Consider the following 27,173-nt stretch of genomic DNA (forward strand, 5'->3'; position numbering starts at 1 on the left):
GACAGCCCCAAAACATCACTGCTCTAGAGGAGATCTGCATGGAGGAATGGGCTAACATACCAGCAACACTGTGTGCCAACCTTGTGAAGACTTACAGGAAACGTTTGACCTCTGTCATTGCCAACAAAGGATATATAACAAAGTATTGAGATGAACTTTTGATATTGACCAAATACTTATTTTCCACCATAATTTGCAAATAAATTCTTTCCAAATCAGCCAATGTGATTGTCTGGATTTTTTTTCTCATTTTGTCTCTCATAGTTGAGGTCTACCTATGATGCCAATTACAGGCCTCTCTCATCTTTTTAAGTGGGAGAACTTGCACAATTGGTGGCTGACTAAATACTTTTTTGCCCCACTGTATATATATATATGCCATATTTGTTTGTGTTTACTGTTCATAGTAACATATAACCAATAACATTGGTACAGTATACTTAACATACAAAACTGACTTATGTCTTTGTGGTACATGGTCTTTTTTTAACTTGCAAAGTCATCACAGTTAAAATGTCATGTTTATATATTGGTAGCAATGTTCTCATGAAAAGGACTGCCAGAGACATAACTGATGCTGTACATATTATTACATAATTACAGATTATGTGTAAAATCTGGCCATCTGTATTCTGAATGATGCACACTATGGCATGCCCTATGGCAGTGCTCCATGAGAATGTGGCTAATAAAGTCTACTCCCTTCTGATGAAAACTTTTCCATACGTCTCCTTGGATCTAAGGGCTCATTTACACATGCGGTATCCCTCTGTAGAGCAAACCTCACTGCCTGTTTTAACCCCTAAAAGCCTGCACCACTGCACCACAACCATGTGCACTGCATGCATTTGCAGGGTGGTTGTTGTGTGGTCCCATTCACTTGGTCCCATTCACTTGAATGGGTCACATACAACAGGCAGTACTGAACATGGAAAGTGGCAGTGGGGACAATTCTTGCTGCACTCTGTTGCAAAATATCACAGCCAAGGCATGTGGTCCCTGGCTCCTTAAAGTGGTACTAAAGTACCTTATTTTACTTGTACCTATAAGCAAGCCTATGAGACAAAGGGACAACAGCATGAGATCCACATTAGCAATGTAGTATACATTTATGGAACAAAACAAAATAGTACACTCACATGGAAAGGTCTTGACATTCATCACAGACAGTGAATCCACCAGGTTAGAGGTATCATCAGGCTGTAACAAAGCATTGGCTACTCCTGTTCCCTGGCCAGTAGAGAAGGGAACCCAGATCTGACGGCTGTCAAAGCTGTCAGGTAAGCCTATATTAAAATGGTTCTAAAGGCTTGAGGTTTTTTACCTTCATGTATTCTATGCATGAAGGTAAAAAAACCTTCTGTGTACAGCAGCTCCCCCAGCCCCCTCAATACTTACCTGAGCCTCAACGCGATCCAGTGATGTGAATGACAGCCTTGACTGTTCCAGGTCTCTGCCTCCTCCATTGGCTGAGACAGCAAGCTGGAGCCATCCCGCTGCTTTCAATCACAGCCAGTCAGCCAATGCTGTGGGGGCACCCGACAGACAGGAGGAGCCAGAAGATCCTGTGGAGGATCCGAGAAGAGGAGGATCCAGGCTGCTCTGTACAATACCACTGCACACAACAGGTAAGTATAGACATGTTTGTTATTTTACAAAAAAAGGTTTAAGGTTTACCTGTAGGTACAGTGAACATCTCTTAAACATGCACCGTTCAGGAAATATTCACATTTGCAGTGGCTTGGTGATGTCTACAGCACATGTGTACTGTACTCTCAATGGGTGCATACCAAAGTATGCCATCTATTCATAACAATGTGCCATCATCCTGACTTCCATGCACATGCCCAGGAGTGCCTTCATCGTGGTCCAGCCATTCAGAGCACATCAACCCGGAAAGAAGACTGGGTGAAGATGGAAGCTCTGTCAGTGGTGACAAAGCGTCACTGGACGGATTAGCTTTACAGGTAAGTCTGTCATAATGTGTTAGTATGCGGTGCATACTAGAACATTATGATATCAATCTGCAGGGGGACTTTTTTTTAAAAGAGACTTTACCCCCACTTTACAGAGGTTTCACTTCTTTTTCTAAAATGTGTCCTGTTCCTCAGGGGACAAAGTACATTTGGTACTTTGTGCCATCTTTCTATGTGCTGTCTAAGGATAGCTAATGGTTGGACAGTGTGCCCCCTGTCCCCCACCTCTGTCCGACCATGGAGATAAACAAGGACACAAAAAATGAATAGGCTTTGATTCATGGCCCTTGTCTCCAAGCACTTGCCTGAGACAAATGTCACTTGGAAGGGAGAGAGGGCATGTCTGGAACACACACACTGACTAAAGTACAGGAACATTTAAAGCACAGGGGACAGGAGCAACTATGCAGGCTTTGTGTTATATCATCCTATGTTCAGTGTACTGAGAGGAGCTGTGCTCACAACAGAGGGCACAGAGGCAGTCATACAGGCACTGTGTTTTCTGTGGCATGTGGTCCATTGTATAGCAGGGAGTGTTCACAGCAGAGGGGGCAGTAGTAAGAAAGCCTCCCTTGCACTACACGATAGGAACTCCAACAAATCAGGCTTCTTGAAGGGAAGGAGTTGACTTGTAGTAATAGTAGAGGTAACAGATATACAGAAGAATCCTTCAGTGTTTCTGTTGACAAGTAGAGCTAAGCATTTCAATTTAAAGCAAAAGACTAGCATTTAGAGCCTATTCACACTAGAAACCACGTTTCATCCTGCTGGAGCATTTGATTTACATGTGTTTGTGGTGGGCTTTTCCTATGCAATTTTAGGGGCCTGTTTGCTGGTATTATCTTTGAGATCACTTACATCTTCTTTCTTCTTTGGTATTTTATGTGTGCTGCATTGCTTTGCGTTTACATGTGTTTGTGTTATGAAAAAAATGCAGCTTGCTGTACTTTTTCACTGCACTGAACTGCAATGGTGTGAACCATGCACATTAAATAACATGGATTTTGGACTGTAAATGCAGTGGAAATGTGTACAAAATTGCATTCTGCTGCACCTGGTGTGAATCAGTGTTAATTTAGTTGACTAGAATATTTTTTTGGCAATGAAATTAACACTATTTGAGTCGACTAAAATACAACTAAAAGTAAACCAATTCAGATGACTAAAATATGACTAAAACTAAAACAATTCAAATGACTAAAATATGACTAAAACTAAAATGTCATTTTAGTCAAAAGGCTATGACTAAAACTAAATTGAAATTTGATTACAAAATATTACTGATGTGAATGGGCCCTTACGTTTTCATTGCTTATGAGACTACTATTTGAGGAATGGAGATCCATCTGATACAGTTTAATGCATCAGTGGCTAAATCTGTGTCTATAGTGCATGTTCAAACCTTAATACCATAAGTAATAACATGTTATCAGATTTTTACTACAGGAGTATTTAATGAAAATCTGGAGAAATGCTTCAATAATGCATTACAATTTTACTAAACCAATTAGATTTTAATCAACTAAAATGATTTTAGTTGACTAAAATGTGCTGGAGAATTTTGTTGACTAAAATACTACTAAAACTAAAACAATTCAGATGACTAAAATACGTCTAAAACTAAAACAGCATTTTAGTCAAAATACTATGACTAAAACTAAATTGAAATTTCATGTCAAAATTATTACTGGTGTGAATGGGCCCTTAAGTTTTCATTGTTTAACCACTTCCCGTCCAGCCGTTGTATATAAACGGCCGGACGGTGGCACTGCAGGGTCGGGTGGCCGTCTATAAACGGCCTCCCCGCACCCTGCTTGTGCGCGCTCCCTGGGAGCGCGCAGCACCGCGATCCGGTGCCCACTGTGTCCTCCGGACACAGTGAAACACCGATCGTCGGACGGGACCTATTTACGAGGTCCCGATCATGTGATCACTGATTGGCCAATCAGTGATCACATGCAAAGTAGTAAGCAAGATGTCACTTGTGACATCATTGCTTACTATGTGTGAAATCTGTGAATGATCACAGAGGTCACATGGTACAAGGCTATTCACAAAAGCCTTGTACCATGTGACAAGCTGTGACCAATCACAGCTCACTCAGTACTTCTCAATGAGTGCAAGAATGCACACAGAGAGAAAGAGAAATGATTGCTTTTACATCCTATATGGGTGTAAAAGCAATCAGTGTTAAAAAAAAAAAAAAAATCTTCATCACCCCCCACAAGTAGTACAGTGTCACCATGGTGACACTGTACTGCTAGGGTGACCGTATGTAAAAAAAAAATACAAATAAAAAATAATAATATAAAAAAATAAAATAAAAATGTAAAATAAATATGTTTAAAAATTATAATTTTTGCTTATAAACTAATTTGGATTTTTTTTTTTTTACTAAAAAGATAACGGAATAAATTTTGGCTAAGATTTATGATGAAATATTATTTATTTGCAAAATTTTATAAAAAAAACACTTTTTTTCAAAATTTTTGGACATTTCATTTACATAGCAAAAAAAATACAAATCCCAGTGGTGAATAAATACCACCAAAATAAAGCTTTATCTGTCTCAAAAAAATGGTAAAAAATTCATTCGGGTACAGTGTTGCATGACCGCGCAATTGTCATTCAAAGTGTGATAGTGCTAAAAGCTGAAAATTGCCCTGGTCAGGAAGGGGGTAAAAGTGTCTGGACAGGAAGTGGTTAAGAGAGTTCCATTTTAGGAATGGTGATCCATCTGATACAGTTGTTTGTACCCTATAGACTGCCTGATTATCGTCCGGACCTTCTGAAGACTACCATTTGCATTAGTCATGTGTTATTTTTACATTTATACAGATAACCTGAGCATTCTAGTTTTACATCATGCATTACAGGTAAGGAAGTGGTAACAAATCACTAGCCAGTTGAAATGTTTTCATGCCACATTCAGAAATGTAGGTTCAAGCTCTACTGATAAAAATTAGAATTGCCTTCTGCTGCCCCCTCCCCCCACCTCCTGGTAAGGGATCTACTGTTCCTTTTTGTCTAAGGGTGAGATAACACAAAGTAATATTTACAGGAACCCATGATCTTGCAAAAGCTGGAAGTCTGCTCCTCTTTTTAGCCCTCATATGTGAGCAGGTACTCCTAAATCGTCACATACAATGCAGAACGAAGGTGGTCACCGGTCCTGCATTGTATGTGATGACATCAGTGAGATGGTTAGTGGCAGAACTGGAGACTAGAAAGAAGATTAGCTTTGAGAGACTGGTCCACTGATTGTGGATTTTGGACACATGGGGTTTATTTACTAAAGCTGGAGAGTCCAAAATCAGACTCCCTTCTGCATAGAAACCAATCAGCTTCTAACCTCAGCTTGTTCAATGAAGCTTTGGCAATGAAACCTGGAAGCTGATTGGTTTCTATGCAGTGAGTCTGATTTTGCACTCTCCAGCTTTAGTAAATAAACCCCATGAAGTCACTTGACAAGTCACGACCCATGTATTTCAATGGAAGCCATTCAAAACTATACAATTTAAAGTTGCAGAGACTTTACATATAGTTACATAGTTAGTCTGGCTCAAAAAATACAAAAGTCCATCCAGTTCAACCATAGAAAAAAAAAAAGTTATAATCCTATACCCACAGTTGATCCAGAGGAAGACAAATAAAAACCCAGCAATGCATGATCCAATTTGCTTTTGCTGGGAAAAAAATTCCTTTCTGATCCCCCGAGAGGCAATTGGATATTCCCTGGATCAACTTTACCTATAAATGTTAGTATCCAGTTATATTCTGTGTATCTAAGAAATAATCCAGGCCTTTTTTGAAGCAATGCACTGAGCTGGCCAGAAACAACTCTTGAGGGAGTCTATTCCACATTTTCACAGCTCTCGCTGTGAAGAAACCTTTCTGTGCTTGGACATTAAATTTCTTTTCCTCCAGACGTAAAGAGTGCCCCCTTGTCCTCTGTGATGATCTCAGGGTGAATAACTCTACACTTTAAAAAGGTTCCTGCTCTACTTTGATGCAACTTTAATGCAACTTGAGTGTCATAGGCTGCATTGTAAACTCTCAAAAGTTGCATCTTAATGTTATCAATGCTACAGTTGTGCAACGGTGAAAGGCAAGGTCAACAGCCAAAGTCTCATTCAAGTCTCACCAATCCAATGTTACATCAAAGTAGCAATATAAAGTCACAATGGAAATTGCACAACTTTGAAGTCACACAAGTGTGAATGGAGCCTTAGTCATCTCCTAGAAAAAATGAGCACTAGATTCTTTATCAGCCAGGGAAAATGCGGATGACAATTATAATGATTTTAAAACTTCCCAATGTTAGACTTTAAGGATAAACTTGTCCCCCATTGAGGGACACAGGAATTCCTGCCCACACTGGCATCCCTGAAAAAAGTTATGAATGCCAGGGGGCAGGAAAGATTGGCCGATCACATGACCACCAACCATTAGCAGGGACCAAGAACTGTCTTTCACAACTCGGTTACTGTGCTGTGAGCATGCAGTGAGTTTGTTCTTTACACAGAAATATCAGCTCCCAGAGACACATACAGTACATGCGACATGTGGGCTTTTAAAGCCCACCCTTTTGTTGCTGCACGTACAGTATGTGTTATGTGGTTGTAAAGGGGTTAAATATACTTTTTTGCAACCTACAGGAGATTAAGACACTGGCAAACAAAAACATTGATGCCAACCCCCATTTAAAACCACCTATACCGTTTGTGCCTCGGTTTTTATAGCTAGTATTCTAGCAGTTTGGACACCTTATCTTCAACTCTGCTGATAAAAGTTCAACTATAATTTAATATTATATTCTTTTTTCCTTATCCAGCATAAGTGTTTTTCTCTTCTATTAATTTGAATTCCATTCAGTGTTGGGTCTCCAACCAGTTCAATCTTGTTACAAGACTGGGTGTCTTATCAGGTAACATTCTTTACAATGGACCTCTCTTTTCTCTGAAGTTAAAGAATATGTAAACCCATTATTTCATATTCCTGATATGTGCTTCCTATTCCATGGACTTGTATGAAACCGCATCATGTTCTCTTTGTATTGCTCCCTTTTTGTGAAATCCCTGGTGTTCCTGCCAGTGCCTCTGCTTTTCTATTAAAAACTGACCACACTAGGCATGACAGCACAGCGTGGACCATTTTCTAGCTGTTCTGGAGCTCAGTGTGTTCATTAATGATCAGACTTGTGCTGACAAAAAAAAATTGCAGTATCTATACCACCATTTGTAAATGCTATAACTTTCACATAAACCAATTTAATTTACACGTATTGGGATTTTTTTTTTTAGCAAAGACATGTTGCAGAATACATTTTGGCCTAAATTTATGACAAAATTTGATTTTTTAAATTTTTTTACTGGACATGTTTAATAGTCAAAAATATTGTTTTTTTCTCAAAATTGTCGGTCTTTACTGTAACGCAAAACATGGCCTGGTCAGGAAGGGGGGTAAATCCTCAGGAGGGCAGGTGGTCAAAATAGAAATGAAAGGCAAAAAATTTGTGTATAGATATAAAAAACATTGTAAAGAAATGTTTCCCTTTTTTTTATAAGTGATCACACACTGTCTGTTCTCAGCAGTGTTAATTATGCTAATGAAAATATTTTCATTCTAATTTTCGTCAGCAGCATGATGAAAACTATGACAAAAATCAATTCCAATTTTCATCAACGAAAACAGAATAAAAATGTGAGGGAGGAACGTATTACATATACAGATGTTATATAACGGCTAAATCTGTGTCTGTGTAGTTTGTTCAAACCTTAAATACACTAAATAATAATAATAGCTCTAGAGAAATGATAAATAATGCATTACCATTTAACTAAACCCATTAGAGTTTAGACCACTAAAATGTAGGATATGTTAGTCGACTAAAATGTACTGCAGATTTTAGTCAACTAAAATACAACTAAAACAATTCAGATGACTAAAATATGACTAAAACTAAAACAATTCAGATGACTAAAATATGACTAAAACTAAAACAATTCAGATGACTAAAATATGACTAAAACTAAAACGGTATTTTATTCAAAAGACTATGACTAAAACTAAATCGAAATTTGACATCAAAAGTAAAACTGGTTCTCAGCTCAGAAATGAGAAACAGCAGCACACTGATCATTCCAGTGAACAGCTTTACGGGGGAGGGTGTCAGGACACGTCTGATCAATGGAGGAGAGCAGGTTGAGTTTCCAGCACAGCTAGAGAACTGACCACGTTCTGCTCTTATGCCTAGAATAGTCAGTTTTTACCAGGAAAGTAGAGTGACCAGCAGGAATACCAGGGATTTCACACAAAGGAAGCAATACAAAGAGAACAGGATACTTTTTCATACAAGTACACAGGACAGCAGACACATATCAAGAATAGGAAATGTTGGGTTTACATATTCTTTAAAAAGTACCTTTCCATGTCACCCTGCAGCTGATAGAATTTTCATAAATTGCCAAAAGAAACAAATGTTACTTTCTTCTAGGTGTCAGTCTAGGGGCATTTTGCACACTGTCTCTGTACAAAATGCCATTAGAAATATACAATGTCATTTCCTGCTTGTGTTTGGCTCATATTATGTATCTAGTATGTCGTTATTCAAACGTATCTAACAGGTAAGTGTCCTTAGTACATACAGCAAATTTGAAAATATGTATTTATTCTCTTTTTCTCTCTTTTCATTTTTGTTTGTGTTTAAATTGCATCCATTTATAACTAAGTAATTACTACCCAGTGCAATGACACAATTGAGCCCATATATGAATATATCACCCATTACTATAATGACAAGTCGTTCGCAACATTTAGCAAACTTACAAACAGCAAGTGAGATGTCAGCAACATATATTTAAGGAAATATATAAATAAGAAGTTCAGGAAACAGCTTCTTTGATTTGGTCCCCAGTTATGGTGAGTCATGCTTTTGGCTTGATTTTCTGCTTTCACATGTTATTTTATGTATTAACAGAGGCGTACATTACTGAGAAAAACCATGAGAATAAAAAAAGGTCAGAATATGCGGTGACTGACCCAATATAGCATTGGATAGTACTTTCATAATATAGTTTTTTGTGATATTTCTCTACCGACACATTATTCACATGGAATGTTTGTCAATGACTTTCCAAAATGCATGCATTGAAGAACGTTTCAGTGGTAGTGGTTTAAGGGTTAGCTCTGTGGATTTGTTTTGATGGATAACAGGTTTTAATTTCCACCAATGACATTATCTACAAGGACTTTGTGTGTTTTCCACGTGTTTGTGGTGATTTCGTCTGGGTGCTCCAGTTCCCTACTAAGAAACTAAAAAATAATGGTAGGTTATGTCTCCTATACGTCATGAATATTGCTTCATCTCAGACCGTAAACTCAAGCCTTGAGAGCATCAGATTTGGCAAGCACTTACAAACCAACCTTTTAGCAGCTTTCCTAAAGTTCTTAACCACTTGAGTCCCCATGCCTTTTTCTTTCCTTCTAGGCTCCAGAGTGTTTGTTTGTTTGTTTTTTTTCAAGCAATATCTCTGTTCCACACATTATGCCTTTAGCATTTGTAGTCTACCCCAGAGTATTATTCATTAAATTTTTTTTAGGACAGATAGGGCTTTTAGATAGCAAATTCAGACACGCATATTTGTATGTCCATGAAATGTATGTTTTACTCAAGGAGAGCTTTATTCCTCTTTCCCCACTTACATTGCGAAGCATGCAGGGGAAAAAAAGGGTTTGCATAAATCGTTAGCATAACGGTAAGATTAAATTATGATGGGTTGATGACAGCAAAAATTTGTACTATGCCAACTTTTTTTGATTGGTAAAAACGTGTGGGAGAACTGTGTTTACATTTTCCTCTACAGCATTGTCCTCTGCTGCAATCTCTAAAAGGATTGGCAGCCCTGGAGCTGACCATTTCAGTTGCTGGGTTTAGTGCTTACTTTTACATGTTCCCATTCACATAGCATAACTTAATCTATCACCTACTATGTAATGTTAACCAAAAATAATCTTGTGTGTTCTGCACTGGCAGATCTCACTATCTGTTGTAAACTAAATATGCACACTGTCTGTCCAATAAATGGTTAGAGATCTCAAGGCTTGGCCATTACGTTGTATGTTAATGCACTTAAAAACAATGTCCCAGTCTGTCCCCTAGTTGCACTATTTTAAACAACAAAAAACAGAAGTTGCCTGAAGAGTCATGTGTATTATTTCCACAGCAAAGAACAAGCTAGAAAGGTAAGAAATATATTTTTTTGAATTAATATAAGTATGCTGTGTTAATGGGAACACATAGCAAACATATAGAGGGGGTTTGTCAAATTTGACTTCAAAAGAAGAAATAAACTTGAAGTAAGGTGAACAGAAGTATAGAAAACCATTGGCAGTTGAAGGACGGTAATATATTCTGAGGGGAAGTGATTCTGTGTCATTTCAAACATCCAGTTGTGTGTAAGGGAAGGTCTATTTTTTTCAGTTTGCTGACACTTGATTGGAGTACATTGTACAAGGGTGGAATCAGGGACGGACTGACAACTCATGGGGCCCCCGGGCAATTGGGGATCATGGGGCCCCTGTGTCCTTGCCCACACTCAAACCAGACCCAAAAAAGCCTATGAAAGGTACCAGGGACATCTCATGGGGCCCCCTACTGACCCTGGGCCCTCGGGCAGTGCACGAGTTCCCCAATGGTCAGTCCGCCCCTGGGTGGAATATGATTCATTTAACTTAACTTTAGTAATTTAAGTCCTATGCAAATTATCATACAGAGAAATCTAAATTATTTATAAAACACAATAAAATATTTCTAATTTTGCCAACATTTATGTGATAAGGGTGATAACAGAGTGGGTTAATACAATACAATATTTAATGCATTCAGGATGGTGTTGGAAAGTGATAATAATGATGTAATAAGCTTACCACTAGTCCTATGCTGCGTGAATATATTTAAAATGGAGATTTAATCAACAGGTAAAGTGTTTTATGAATATTACAGTACTGGATTTGAAAGTAATTTTCCTATCAAGCTATTATCCTGGCGAGAACTTTCTAACCGAGAAACTAAACCTGTCAGCTCAGTATTATATTAAAGTAGTAATAAACCATCATTACTAAATTAACATTTCCATTCAAATCCAATTTACTAGCTGAACTATATTTTTTATCCTTTTTTTCTGTACTTTTTTTTAACCTTGGCATCTGCTGTCCTAATCTCCCTGCAGTTACCTAAACTTCTTTCTGGGAACATGCACAGTGCAGAAGGACCAACTGGCCTCCTTACGTAGAGTAAACAAGCAGAAGCAAAGATTGGTTAACCCAGCTGTCATCCAAGAGTCCTCTTGTTACTGGGCAACCTGACTATATGTCTCTGCGCACAGAGCATGTTCTGTGGCTATGGAGTGTACACGTAGGGTTGGCTCCAGCGAGACCCCACAAGGCATCGTAGCCACTGCCTAATTTGTCTTCTGCAAAATAGACGATTCTCAGAGGCAAATCATGCAGCAGCAATCACAACATGTAAGTATAACTAACACATTATAATTAATGTCCCATGAGTTCAATACATTAAAATGGAAGTAAAGGCCCAGGTTTAAAGCATTGCTTCCCCCCTGCTCAAACACATGCTGCATGCAGGTTGTTAAATAACTCAGTGTAAATACCTTTGTTCGACTCTCTTTCGGTGTGGTCATGTGATCTCTAAGCTCCAACCTGCCTGTGTCAGTGAGTAGTCTGCTGAGGCTGATATATGGGAGCGCCAACAAATGGGGAGCAATTGCACTGTTAAGTCATTATTTTATCACTATAAAACCAGACTCATATATGTGTTGGGAAAGGATCTGAGATGGGGAAATGCCATCATGACTGATGGAATTTAGCTACCTACTGTGCGATGTTAGGTGCGGCCCTGCTGCAGAATGGAGATGACCTGCAAATGTTTTTCTTGTAACATATCACTTGTAATCAAGTTGAGTAAAATTGTTGATTTGTATTATTTTTAATTGTGTATGAGAATGCTATAATTTATGTTTACTATAGCCAGAGGCTTAACTAATAGCTAATCCCAAGAGTAAACATGTGCTATATTACACCTTACCATTCCTTAGATGTAGTGGCTGTATTCATTGCCTTTTTTCAGGCTAAGAACACTTTATGCAAGTACAGAAATACAGCTGTTTATCAAGTCAGAAATGCAGTTTTCTGGTTACTTTGTGTGAGTTGAACTGGGAGTTTATAACAATGTTTTCTTTCTTTTGTAAATGACTAATCTTCCACTCTCCCATGTAATGGAGATGAACAAAGACTTACATGTTTGAAGTCCATCCTGCATGGCAACCATGCCTCCCTCCATAGATACTGTTGAGGAGTGAACATAGCCACCCATGGATTGGATGTGTGTTATTTGCTGTAAGACCAAGGGAAATAGGCTAAAAAAAGAAAAATAATGCAGCCACCTATAGGTGGGAGTGAGGCCGGGTGTGTTAGGCACCCAAGAGGGAAGGAACGACACACAGAGGTCTGAGATTTCAAAGAAGTGTTTTGTCAAGAATGTTATAAACGCACATAATAGAGTCTATGTAGAGGTTTCAAACTGGCAGAAACACTCACAGGTGATTATGCAATACTTGTGGAGAGCTATGATTGAGGACTTACAGCACCGCCGCCCCGCTTTCCCGGCAGAGAGAGAGCTTGACACCAACCAACACCCCCCTCCCCCCGTGGAGAGAGCCTGTCAGTGATCAACAACACCCCTGCTCCATCCCACCCAAGAGAGCCTTCCACTAACAACCCCCCCCCCCCATGGTGTCAGAGAGATAGACACTCACCACCTTCACAGCTCTGGACATCCCGGGAACGACAGTTGGGCTCTGCATACACCATCAAACAGCCTGCAGCCTCTCTTGGATCCCACCTGGTTCCCATGCTAGATATGTCCCTTCTTCCAGGGGGCAGTGCTGCCCCCCTAAAAAAAAATCCTGCCCTAGGCAAATGCCTTGTTTGCCTTGTGCTAAATATGCCCCTGCCTGGCACAGGAGAAAGCTACCAGGCAGTATGCAGCGAGGCAATAGAAGCAGAAAGGTTCCACACAGGAGCGTTAATGAACAGTCCCTATACTGTCCCTCCTCCTCTGGAACCTTCCCCTACTGTAGGCACACTTTCTTTATCCGGTTCTTATCCTAACCACACGCAAGATGCCCTCCAACTGAAGTGAGCCACTGCCTTTTATGGCCATGGAGGTCATCTGGGGCAGCAGCGTCCAATCGTACAGCTGCTCACCTGATGACACGTAAGGAGGCCTAAGAGGATTGTGAGCTCCTCCTGTCCTCCACTCTCTCTGCATGGTTGTTGCAGACAGTACCACCTATGTAGGGAGGCCAACCTACACTTGCCTACACACCATCAAAGGACTGGTAAGCTGCAATATATTACATTTTTGTTTTTGGGTTTAGATGCATTTTAAATTGCATATATAAGTTTCCTTGAGTCACTGCAAATGAGTTTTAAGACAAATAAAGCCAAGCACTACACATGTAAAGGTCCAGATTACTTTTCTTCACCAAAAATTCTTACATGACACATTTTATCCAAAATCATTTCTTGATGGAGAAGATGGTTCAGGAAGGCAAATTAGAACTGTGTGCCCAACTATTATGGAGGATGTATTTCACAGGTTATAAATGTAATGCATGCATCTCTATAATACCCCGTACACCTTCAATATACTTCAACATTTTCACAGAAAAAAAATTGCAGAGACATTGGCTTGTGTAGAGTTAAAGCTATTTGTTATATTCAGTGGCTCCAAAATAACCAAATATCCTGCTGCACAGACTAAATTATTATCTATATGTCTGCATAACGCTTGGTTGGTAACACTATATGTACATTGGTGTAAGAAAACTAAATTTAGCCCATCTGTATATAATTTTATTCACTGCAAGGTTATAAAAATAAAAATGTCTTACCGACATTTTCTGTAGTTGATTGTATATATAGCATGCCGATAATCGTTTTAAAGGATTTGTTGTGTTCATTAGCAGATGCATAAACTTATGAGTTGCAAAATGTTTGCAATAGAAAAGCAACTGGAGATTAAAAGTGTTTTTTTTTTTTTTAGAACAAGGGTGCCCTTTGTTTGAGGGCAGGAAAGTTCAGTAGTAGGTGGTAATACAATTAATACCTTAGTGTCCTCACTAGTTCATTGGTTTGCAAAGGTGCATGCCTGATTACATTTTGCATTTGCAGGGCTAATAGTCCATTACATGGATTGAAAAACAAATACTTGAGATGTGTGCAGCACATGGTGAACTCAAAATCAACAACATGCTATACACACTATGAGATATGATTTACCTGTGTAGACTTGTATCCATAAAAGGAAAAACTATAACCCACTGAAAGTCCATTTATTTGTATTACCCGAAGGCTTATATTAAAGTGTCTCTAAACCCACAACAGTAAAATCAGTCTGTATATGCAGTAAAGAATGCTTGGTATACTCATTGTGGAACCCAAGGGGTTAATTCTCAACATTGTGTAAAAAGGATGTTTGACCCTCTCTTCTCTGATCCTCCACTTCTTCCATTGTCCATTAAAAATATCTCCTGATAAAACAGAAGTTTGGAGTCACTCTGCACATGCTCAGTTTAGTGTGTATTGCTAGAGAGGTTTTTTTTTTTCTTGGGAGAGTGCATGTGATCAGCACAGGGACAATCACCACTGTCCAGACAGATGTCAGGGATCCTGTATCCTCCTAAAGGAGAATGAAAACTCCTCCTACAAGCTTTAACCAGTGCTCTGCTGGACAATGATAGAAGTCAGAAAACTGCTATATACTGCTGATCAGAAAAGGTATTTAGCAGTTTATATTTACTAAAATAATTGCACTTCCATGTTCTGTGTACTGTGGGAAATCAAATATAATGAATGCAGGGTCTTGTGTTTAGTAACACTTTAAACCTATTGACATTTGGTGGTGGTCTGTAATACTGGAGACCAGGTTTTTTTTTTAATCCACAGTGGTGTGCAAAACAAAAACACGTAAGTGTACAAAAAAAAGTACATGTAAAATACACATTAAAAAAAGTGTACTTAAGAGTGTTCCTTTTGTCCACCTACTGAAGGGGTAGGACCTTACCCTGATCTGCCGGGGCACAAGGCTCCTGACAGCGGCAATGTTAGCACATAGCTAAAAGGCCTGGTGCACCCCTCTCCTCAAGGTCAGCTGAAGCCGACCAATGAGTACTAGGTCAGGGACTCTCCCAAAGAGAGGCCCCCCAGTTTTGGGGAAGAAGGAAACTGATGGCCACACAACCTACCCTTAGACTTCAGTGTAGGCCTGAAGACCCACACCCTCCATGAAAGTAAAAAGACACAGACAAAAGTGACAAAAACGTGCAAAGAAAAACAAATTAAATACGTAAATAGTGCCGGTGCATGAGTTAGGCCCTGAGCCCTGGTAGCTAAACAATTGCCCATTATTTAGCCAAAAGGCCTAGCTCAAAGAGGCTAGGTGCAGAAAAAGCTTTACTGCCGTAACCATGTGCCTGTTCACACTGGTGGGGTTCTCACACCAACAGGCTACTAAGAGCATCTCTGGGGTGACCAACTCCCAGGGGGCACAGCAATGCAGATTCTCTGCCTTCCTAGCCCATGGCCAGACAAGGTAGACACATTCAAACCAGGAGGCACTGAGCCGCTCCAATCTTCCGGGGGGGAAATTACACTCGTGCCCTCTGCTTACTCTTGAGTCGTGCCCTCTGCTTACTCTCGAGCACCGATTTCTGTTCCAGCTGGTATTAGCCTTCAGAGCCCCATCATACCAGCAGGTATACTATATAGCCAGCCATTCCTACCAAAAGCCAAGAATGATGGTTGAGTGCCCCTACTGGACACTGAAAAGATACTACACTTGATCTCAATTCTCACAAGAAAAACTAAATACAGTACCTGGAGTTGTTAGTGTGGTGTATAAAATTTACTTTACAATGTGAAAATTTACTTAGTTTAGTGCTTGAGGTGAAGTAGTGCTCACCATAATGGTGTGCTGGTTCTTTTAAGCTGTTGCTTTGCTTAGCAATTGTTGTTGCTCAGTAAGCTGATCACTTTTTTCAGATTTAGGTAGATGTTGACACAAAAATGCACTTTGTTCGAACAGATGCCACAGAACATCCTTATTTGGATATTCAAAGCAGACTGTGAACTAGAACTGCACCATATTTACAGAACGTCAGTGATTTGCTAGAATGCAAGTGCTCTGAGCAGGAAGATTTGTACACCCATGCGGGTGTAAAACCTACTATAGCAATCTATCCCTGCTCTTATTCATTTTCTGTAATAAACCTAGGCTTGTACCTTGAGAAATTGGCTGCTTGTTAGCATAATTTTACTAAATTCATAAATAGGCATTGGATGCACTTGATGGGGTTGATTTACTAGAACTGGAGAGTGCAAAATCAGGTGCAGCTCTGCAGAGAAACCAATCGGCTTCTAACTTCAGCTTATTCAATTAAAGTGGAGTTCCACTCACACTGAAAAAAAATAAAAGTCAGCAGCTACAAAAACTGTAGATGCTGACTTTTAGAAGACAGCCACTCACCTGTCCCACTATCCTGTAATGTCCTCCCCACAGCCCGTTTCTGTGTTCCAGGCATCGGCATCTTTAGTGTGGGCACTTGGCTGTGACAGCTTGCGGCTTTACATCTGGGTGCCCACTGCACATGTGCGAGTAGCCCCGTAGGTTTCTGGGACCTGTCATGTGTCCCAGAAGGCTACAGGGAGGGTAGGAGGACAACTGCCGCTTACGGACGCCTAGGTGATCACAGTGGAAGTGGGAGCAGGTACCTGTTAATTTCAGGTACCCTCACCCCCCCACCCCCCGCTCCCCAAAGGTGCCAATCCTTAATGAGGAGTGGGGGGACCAGTCTTTAAAGCGAAATTTCCCCTTTTGGGCTTTAAGCTTTGATAACTAACCTGGAAGCTGATTGGTTTCTATGCAGAGCTGCACCTGATTTTGCACTCTCAAGTTTAAGTAAATCAACCTTAATGTCTTTTTTTTTGTTAACCCTAACCTCATAATTATTTCTCCTGATATTAAAACCAGTGGTAAAACTGTTTAATATATTAGCAACAATGTATAGTAATTTAGTCTGGTAGGCTAAATAAACCATGTGCTTCTTATATATCTGGGATTCTACAACAGTTTCATAATACCTAAATATGTTCTTCTGAAACCTGGACCTTTGGGTGCTCCCACCATACATATAAAAAAATAAAGGAAACCCATCATGGAGAAGGGGGATCCTCAAAACAGCCACAGCAGGTGTGTGCATCCAGAAACTCAAGTGCAGAAATCTCATTATTAAAATCCCCAACTCAACAAAAAAGTGGTAGGTGAGTTTAAAACAGTTGTAAACCCTTCAAATGAAAAATTAACAAAGTATATTGTTTCAAAGTGTGCACTTACCACAATCTGTAGCACCTAATGTAAATTCTGTGTGCTTTCTCATTCCTCTGCTATCTGAATGAGTTGCTTCTGACAGCCCCCCTTCCAGCACACAACTGGTGATTGACAGCCTCAGATGTGCATGTTTCCCTATGAGGCTGTGTAAAGGGAGTGTGTCAATTCCCTCCACTCAGGTCTCAGATTACACTCACCTCTCTGCTCTGTGCTGTACAGTGACATCAGACCCCCAACCCCTGCCTCCTGCAAGCTGAAAAATACCATCTGATCTGTGTACTCTGAACAGTTCTTGAGAAGAGAGAGCTGTGGATAAACACATACAGCATATGTATAGGGGGTTTAATTCACCATTGTGTATCACCTGTGGCCAGCCACTTTAGTGGGCTTATGTAAGGGTTTATTATCACTTTAACTCTCCAGCATCTACCAAAACCTAAAACCCAGTTATGGGTGGTCTGGCTCTATAAGAAAAACAAAATTTAACAGTCATAATGTTACATGGATGTGTTTAAGGGTGGCCATAAACTTTAAGAGGTTGTTGAACTTGCAGGCTGATCTGACCACTCTTTGGAATGATTGCAACATTGCATAGCTTCTATAAACTTGTGTTATTGTCTATGTTAATTTTATAATGTGATTTGAGCTGAAAGGGAAATGCAGCCAAGGGAGGAATAACAAAGGCAGGGGATATTATCATAAGAAATAAGAGGAGACTACTAAAAAAATATTATTTATCCTGCCTAATCATCATTCTTCAGCATCCTCCTATAGATATGAGATTGTTGCCCAGTTTGGTATCTGTCTAAAGACTGTCCCAATTTGGGCAACTGCCATTTCATTTCTGTGGCCTTGACAAAGTATTACGGTATATCTTTATATACAGTATAACAAATCAACTTGCTAACTGGCATTTAGTGTCATATGTAACCACTTTTTGTTTTTGCAAGCTCTGGTGTCTGCTAATTCTAGCAATAATTTTAGGGATATTTCCTGACAGTAAATTTTCAATAAATGAAGAATATATTACTTTTGCTTCTGTTTTCCTGGATATCATTTATTGTTTTCTGTCCAGGATGAGAAAAGTGACTGCTGTGAAGAAAAGTTATATTTGTCTTTCTGCAGCTAAGGGAATACAGCTTGCTGCCATTTGCATACAATGCTTGATGTCTTCACAAAGCTTTTTTCCATTACAAAACCCCTACTTTATTACCCACAGAAGTTGTGGTTTGTGCGCGTATTTAGTAGGCATACGTAACACTGGGCAAACACAAGCTGCTCAGACTATTTGGAACATCAACAAAGTGATGTCAATCTAAAATGAGACTGTGAAAAGAATCCTAGTATTTTTTTCTCAATATAAACACAAGCATGTATAATTGTTAATATGTGTTCAGGGAGAAGGAAGATGAAGTTATCCCAGACACTAGTGTGTTCTTGTTGCCACATACAAATGGGTCAACTGTGTCTCACTTTCAAACCACCGTGGCTTGTTTATGCCTGTACAGCTCACGGCAAACTGGCATAATATTTAGCAACTTTTAAGGTTACAAGCATTTCTGCTAAACCACAGGATTGTGCTTCAATACAGTTTAATTGAAAATGGCTGGCAATCCATGCCTAAAAATGAGAACCTCAAGGCATGTGAATATAAGGTTCAAGGTGAACACTGAGCAAGTTCCCAACAGTACAGTAAACCTAAAAATGCAAAAATATAGAAACATTAATTCCAGTATGAACTTCAGCTTTTATTAAAAGGACTGCATTAAAATTATGAATAATCTCATGGCACCCTTTAAAATTCTGCATAATCTCAAGGCATCCCATTCTAAAATGTAAAAAACTATTCTACACACATCCAGTACACCCAACATTAGAGGTGTTTTATTCTTCCAAAGCACATACACCTTTGCACACGGGTACTGACTAGTATTCTAGTGTGTCTCTCTCAGTTTCTCTCCCTCACTCTGCTAATGTGACCCCAGTGCTGACTGAGAGGGGCAGGGGAGGGGCACACAAGGATGATGTGCATGCACCCCATGTCCTTATCAACTGATGATGCCATTGGTTGTTATGATGCAGGCAGCTAGAAGTTCAGAAAAGTGCACAATGAAAATCTGTGGCTCTGGTTACTAAAAGGCAGGATTGATCCACCTGCTGGCTTGTATAAAATTTTTGGGCATTTTGCCAAGGCACCCCTGAAGAAGTCTGAAGGCACCACAGGGTGTCTGGGCGCCCTGGTTGAAAAACGCTGCTTTAGACAGTAACATGATTTTCTTTCTTTCTATCTATCTATCTAAATTAAAATGACTTATAATGTATTTATTTATATATGTTTGAGTAATATAATTCCAAATTAAAATATGTTCAATACTGTATCACATGGGTTAGCCTAATACAATAATAATATGCAAACAAGCAATAGAGCGCACTGGATAGGTCAGATCACTAAGTGTATTCAAAAAGGTAAACAATAACTTGTACTTACATTTATAGCTAAACTTCAGCCTCATCTCCCTTTTTCTGTTTGCAGCTCTTTTGCTCTATAGCAGTCACTGCCCTTCTACTCTGCATATTGCCCATACATTACATTATCAGTGGCCTACCTAACTTAAGACTGTCCTCTGGTCCTCTGCATTTCAGGGAGTTTTGTCATTCACAATGTCCTTGTCAGGGATCGGGGTGTGACCAGAAATGTGTGGATTGACACAGGGAAGTAGCAGGCTTCAGGAACACAGGCGTAGTCAGGGCTGGAGAGGTGAAATGGTCAGGCGGGCCGTAAGGTACTGTCGGGCACTGCCTGGCGGGATCTCTAGTGACCCACAGAACAGGATTCCCCAGGGCTCGGAGTCTAAGCCCCAGTCAGCCTTTTCACCAGAGCCCCTGATGGTGGGGATGGACTTGGCGCAGGACTGAGACCAGGTCGCGGCCCCTGAGTGCACCAAACTGTGGTAGAGGGGTCCGCTGAGGGTATGTACCGGGGGAAAGCCTGATGTGAAGGGGCTGGCAGGTTTGCACAGTAGTGACTGGATCGTGTGGGATGGATGGATCGTTTGGGTAGCGTCAGGCGTAGTCAGGCAGGCCAGGTCATCAACGTGCGGGCAGTGAGGTACCGGAGGAGCAGGCAGAGAATAGTCAGTGTCACAAGCCGGGTTCAGTAACTCACGGGCAGTGCGGTACAGAGGATCAGGCAGAAGGATAGTCAGGCAAGCCAGGGGTTCAACAGGAGACGGTCAGCAGAGATCAGGATCAAAGCAGGGTCAGCAACTAGGCAGATAGGCAGGAACACAGGATACCAGGTACAGGGGCTCATGGGAAACATACACCAAGGCACTGACTGCAGGTATGGCCATTCCTTAAATACACTTCCTGCAATCAGCCCCAGGTGTTGGCTGATTGCAGGAGTGAGTGAGCTTCCGGCTGCTGAGAGCACCCACTGGTGAGCCCTGGTACTGCAGCCCACATGGCAGGTGAGTCCCACCACCAGTGCTGAGTCCATTCCTGACAGTCCTGTAAAGAACATGCTGAATAACAATCACTCCAAACGAGCGACCTCCATGTACAATGTCTACTCCTCCCCATCATTCAACAAGCCACACTGACTACTTAGAAATGTAGTCGCAGAGAGTTGGCACGTGGCACTGTAGTGGAAATGTGCACATGCCATTTTACTCCTCACATTGGAAAGAGAAGAACAGGTGGAAGAAGACACTAAAAAAGGTCTTTATAGTGAACCAGGCATTGATCCTGGCAAGCAGCATTCTTGTTGCTGGGTCCTCTCTGATATCAGCCTTCATGGGGGGGGGGTTAAGAAGTTTTACAAATTTCCCAGCTGCTCACTTCTTGGAAGCATGGATCCTAAATATAAGTCCGATTTTGTGCTTACATTTAAAAAAAAAAAACATTGATCTGCACAATCTGATATGCCCTATTCTTTGTTCTGCTGGAGTATTGTCATATGGCATGTTCACAGAATTTTCAGAGGGTAGTATGGATGATAAAGAGTTGAGCAGCTTTCCCACACCACTAACATTGCAGACTGGATGACCTGGTAAGCCTTATTGTCAGAACTGAGTTTTCTTCACTGGAGTCCACATGTGAACAACCATTGATTCCAATACAAAACTCCACTGCTAATGATCACCGCTTTTACACAGAGCATTCATTTGTTTTACTTGTCCTACCTGGAATAGTATGAAATGTTATTATTGCAGATGATGAAAAAAAAATGTGCATGATGACTATACAAAGAAAACACATTGGAGTTACTGCCCACTGGACTGGTAAGTATTATTATTAGCATTGGACTGGTAAGTATTATTTTTGCATTATTACTTTCTTTTGACAGGAGCTTTAGTAACAAAAAACCAGGCAACAGAAATGTTTTAGGCATGCATACATCTGTCCCTCCTCAGAGAAACATACATAACAAATAAGTAATTTAAAACTGATAAGCTACCTGGACACATCCTCCACAATGTTTCCCTGGTCTTTGCTGCCCTTTACCAAACTGCACACTACAAACTACAAACTGCAAACTGCTGGCAAGTACCTAGGCTTGTTATGTTAGCTCCTGGATTACAAAATTGAAAAATCAGTTTCACACGTAGTACAAGGAACAATTGAGTACTGTCCGTGATACTTTTTTTATTTGCACTAACATACAATTTTGAGGACAAGCTTTCGGGGAATGTCCCCTTCTTCAGGTCTAAGCAGTACTGAAACAAAGATTTAGCAGAATGTTGGAAGAGATGTAGGGGATTGGAAAAAAAACAAAAAACAAAAAAAAAAACAACAGAGATAAGATACAGCAAAAGCAAAGTCTGACGGGGAGGGGGGGGGGGGGTGTAGACAACACTAGCAGAGGCAGTCATGCTTGAGCTGATAGTCATAAAACTGTTGGATAATGATTGAGGAATCCCATGTCCACATTCAGGCAATAATAATAGTCAGGCCATCACCATCAAACTGGCGGATAAAGGGGGAGCAGTTGTTGTGATGGATACAAACAAATACATACAAGAAGGTCAGAGGCAGCTGGAAAATGCCATCTACTATAAGAAACTGGATTATGATCCGACCCAGGACTTTATAAAGCAATTAAAAGGTGTCATTAAAACACTTCCAGCCCACCTACATTCAGAACTTATAAATGCGATTCCGGATCATCCAGAAATCGGGGACTTCTACATGCTGCCCAAAATCCACAAGCCAGGAAATCCAGGCAGACCCATCATAACAGGTATGAATACACTCACCGAACAAATCTCAGGCTTTGTAGAAAAAGTTTTAAAACCGTTAGTCATGAATACTGCTAGTTTCCTACAAGACACAACTGACTTTCTGAACAAGATCAACAACATACAGCAATTACCATCTAATACACTTCTAGTGACTATGGATGTAGTATCCCTATATAGTAATATCCCTCACAAGGATGGATTAGCTGCATGTCACAGATCCTTATCATCCTCACCAAACCACAAATACACTGCTGAGGATGTTACACAGCTCATTGAATTCATACTTACACACAACTACTTTACTTTCAATAAAGACATCTATCTTCAATGTATGGGTACTGCGATGGGAAGTAAAATGGCACCCCAATATGCCAATTTATTTATGGCTGACTTGGAGGAAAAAACAGTATGGAACAAAAACCATACAGATACTATCGCAATATTGATGATATTTTCATCATATGGACAGAAGGTGAGGAATACCTAAAACAATTTTATTCATTGATCAACACTTTTCATCCATCAATCAAACTAAAAATGGAATACTCAAACACACACGTCAACTTCCTAGACACCACAGTATACATCAGGGATGATACGCTTCACACCTCAATATACAGGAAACCCACTGACAGATACAACTACCTCCACAGTTCTAGCTTCCACCCCCAACACACGAAACGTGCCATCATACACAGTCAGGTCATTAGATACCACCGAATATGTTCTGACCCAAGAGACAGAGATAAACATCTCGGGACACTAGCAGACGCCTTCCATAAGCAAGGTTACAAGGACAAAACTATCAACACCAGCATAAACACAGCCTTGAGAACCCGAAGAGAAAATCTACTTCAGTACAAGGAGAAAAAAACAAACAACCGTGTACCTCTAGTAACCACATACAACCCAGCACTAGAAGGAATAAGAAAAATAATCAAAGATTTACAACCCATCATAACAGAGGATGGAAGTCTGAAAGAAATATTCCAGCAACCACCAATACTAGCTTTCAGACAACCCCCCCCCCCCCAACCTCAGAAATAAACTAATCAGTAGGAAACTTCCTTCGGATTATGATGTCACAAATAATGGAAGCAAACCTTGCAATAAGAAACACTGCAAACTGTGCAACCAAATCAATCCATCAAAAAGTGTCAGACACTCAAAAGGGATCTTCAATATCTCCGGACCATAGAGCTGCACCTCCAGTAATGTTGTGTACTTTATCCAGTGCAGAAAATGTAACAAAGGATCTTATGTTGGCGAAACAGGACAGAAGTTGCAAACAAGGATGAATTTGCAGAGACATACCATCAAGGAACATAAAGAAGATGACCTTTGCACACCTGTGGGACACCATTTTGCACAACCAGACCACAATTTTGGAGACCTCAATATTTTAGTTCTTAAAGGAAATTTCAAATCCATTCAGGAAAGAAAAACTTTTGAACTAAGAATGATAATTCTATTTGACACAAGAGATAACGGCCTGAATTTGGACATGGGATTCCTCAATCATTATCCAACATTTTTAAGACTATCAGTTCAAGCGTGACTGCCTCTGCTAGTGTTGTCGCCCCCCCCAGACTTTGCTTTTGCTGTATCTTATCTCTGTTGTTTTTTTTTTCCCATCCTCTACATCTCTTCCAACATTCTGCTAAATCTTTGTTTCAGTACTGCTTAGACCTAAAGAAGGGGACATTCCCCGAAAGCTTGTCCTCAAAATTGTATGTTAGTGCAAATAAAAAAAGTATCACGGACAGTACTCAATTGTTCCTGTCGCAAATGCACTAATACGCCTACAATCACCTCAAGCACACGTAGTACAATACATTAATTCACTCATTACATTTTATTGCATTACTACAAGTTTTTTTTTGTAAATGAGATCTTTCACTGTAATAAAGGAAAATTAACATATTTCTTAAACAGTTTTGATTTTACTTTTCAAATAATGTAATTTAGATTGCGTATGTCCTAGAATACAAACTCCAGATGCACCTGGATTAAGTGAGTTAGTGGAATAAAATCATAAGAATTTTTGTTTCTTTTGGCACCTGTACGAAAACATACTGTGGCTTTTAGGAAATGAGCAAACTGGTGTATTGATTTCCTTTTACAACACATGGGAGTCTAATTATAGAATATATAGTCAAACATCTGTGATCAAGAAATTGGTCACTCTCCAAACATATTAAATCCTGTAGGTCTTTGTTTTTGATAGTTAATATGTTCTTAGGAAGATCCATAGGTTATTACTCTGAGAGCAGAATCTATTAATTAATACTACTTAATGTTTAATCAACACTTGTAGATATCACCTTTAATATCTACTTGTATTTACTAAGGAAACTTTTCTAAAAAATGTTTGCAATGTTTCCATTTTATTTTGCTTGTTTTTTTCATCAGTATATCTAAATAGTACTGAAACCACAAATTGCATGCCATCACTACAATCTTGCTTTAACCCACCTGCCAGGTGATAGCTAATTTAGTTTATTTTAGATCCATTTTTTTGCCTTCCACTCAGATTCACCTTCTATTACTTTTATGAGTTACCATGTAAAGATGTGGGACTTCATAGATAGGCCTGCTTGAGCAATATTATCAGTTATAATTGGTATTATTTCTTAATTGTTTTTCTAGTCCTGTCTGTTGCTCCATATAGCAGTAAATTGTGGTGCCCAGCACACTTTAACACATCAATTGTGATGACCTAATCTGACTTTATGGATTTAACAGAGGCCAATAGAACTGATCATAAAAGGATAATATACAATTACTGAAGCAGTCCATTGAGAACCACTGTAGCGGAACCATTCTGCCTGGGCTTCCTCGTGCGGAGCGATATGTCCCACCCAATGGTCCTCTTTTCCAGCCAGTCTTCCAAGGCAGATATTATAGCTAAAAACCCTCCCTTTTGCTCTACCCAAAACCACGAGTCGGAACTTCGTGTAGGGTGAAAAATGAATGAATCTTTATTAAACACAGCTCAGTATATACAGCTTCAACCCCACCCCCTCCAGACAGCCTGGCACCGGGTTTTCCCCACCCACAACAAACCCTAGGACTAACAATACAGTATGAACTCTATTAGAAGTGAAAGACTACAAGGTCACATTTCCCTAAACAAACAGTGTAGAATGTCTGTGAAACATGTCCAGCTTTGCAAAAGGGGATAAAACCAGAACAGAAAGGGCAAAATGTTATCACACAGGGACAGTTCCTCACAACCACTTTTTCCAATCTGAATTTTTATACACTAGATGATATTTGAGAACCTCAGTTTTCTTGAAAACTCACAGACGGGTTTAAAACAATTGCTATCTACAATGTTTCCAAATTAATAATTATCAATTAATAGTTCATAACCAATCAATAATGAATAATAAGTGTAGATGAGATATTTAACAAAGTTGCTACAATGAGTGAGTTAATGCAGTTTTACCTCAAAGACATAATGGGGTCGATGTACTAAAACTGGAGAGTGCAAAATCTGGTGCAGCTCTGCATAGAAACCCACCAGCTTCCAGCTATTTTTGTCAATGCTTAATTGAACAAGTTGAAGTTATAAGCTGATTGGCCACCATGCACAGCTGCACCAAATTTTGCACTTTCCAGTTTTAGTAAATCAACGTTCTGTGCTATATTCTGTAGTGCTCTAAAAGTAAACCCCACTGCCTATTATAAACCCCAATCTATGTAATCTCGTACACAATGTAAAGCCTAAGTACAGCCAAAAAAAAAAAATAAAAACACAGAAAAATGAGCAGAAGAGACATAACTTACAGTCAGTGGGATGTGTCTCTTGTGCTGATGCATTTTCTTTAAGTTGATATCATCTTTCGTCCTCTCCCCCACCCTTGCCACCATAATGTTCCAGTGCAGCACTGGTTACACTACTAAGGCGCTTTCAGAAAGTAAGATTTATTACTAAAAGGTCAAAAGGGTGCAATAGAAATATTTACAGAAAAAGATGTAGCCAATATATATATAAATATACAGAGAACAACAGCACAGCCAAGAGATAACGGAAAGGAGTTTATTGGGATAAAGTACTTGCCAAAAAGCCTTGGGTTAAGCAGCTTCAAGTTTTCTGAGCAAAAGGGAGTTTTCTCCCAAAGTTGGTTCTGATGTTAAAGGGAGAATCTTCAACTCTCACACATAGCTTAGCTTAGCTTTTTCTAGCAGCTCCACAGGGTGTCTCCCTGGAGCAGTAAACCAATCTCCTCATTTGTGGAGGGAGTTTTTAGGTGGAGACCCAAGCTATGACCAAAAACTCTCGTAGCTTATATTATGGTTCATAACTTATTCTCGGTGCATTAAGCAGCCTTGCCACTAGTAGACTAATATGTAGACATATCTGCTGAACAGTTAGATATGAAATATACGCTTGCATGGTTCAGGAGATATAATTTTCTGCTCTCCTGTATATGTCAGATAGGGGATGTAATATATCAGGAGAATGGCCTTAAATTGAACCAT

General features: G+C 39.8%; 1 protein-coding gene across 2 annotated transcripts in view; it reads right to left on the minus strand.

Moving 5' to 3' along the window:
* The window catches only part of ME1 (malic enzyme 1), a 370,919-nt gene that overhangs the window by 204,177 nt on the left and 139,569 nt on the right, over positions 1–27,173 (minus strand). The window lies entirely within an intron of this gene.

Source organism: Staurois parvus, unplaced genomic scaffold (genome assembly GCF_062004578.1).
Source record: "Staurois parvus isolate SC_StPar_1 unplaced genomic scaffold, SC_StPar_1.0 ptg000613l, whole genome shotgun sequence".
NCBI lineage: Eukaryota > Metazoa > Chordata > Amphibia > Anura > Ranidae > Staurois > Staurois parvus.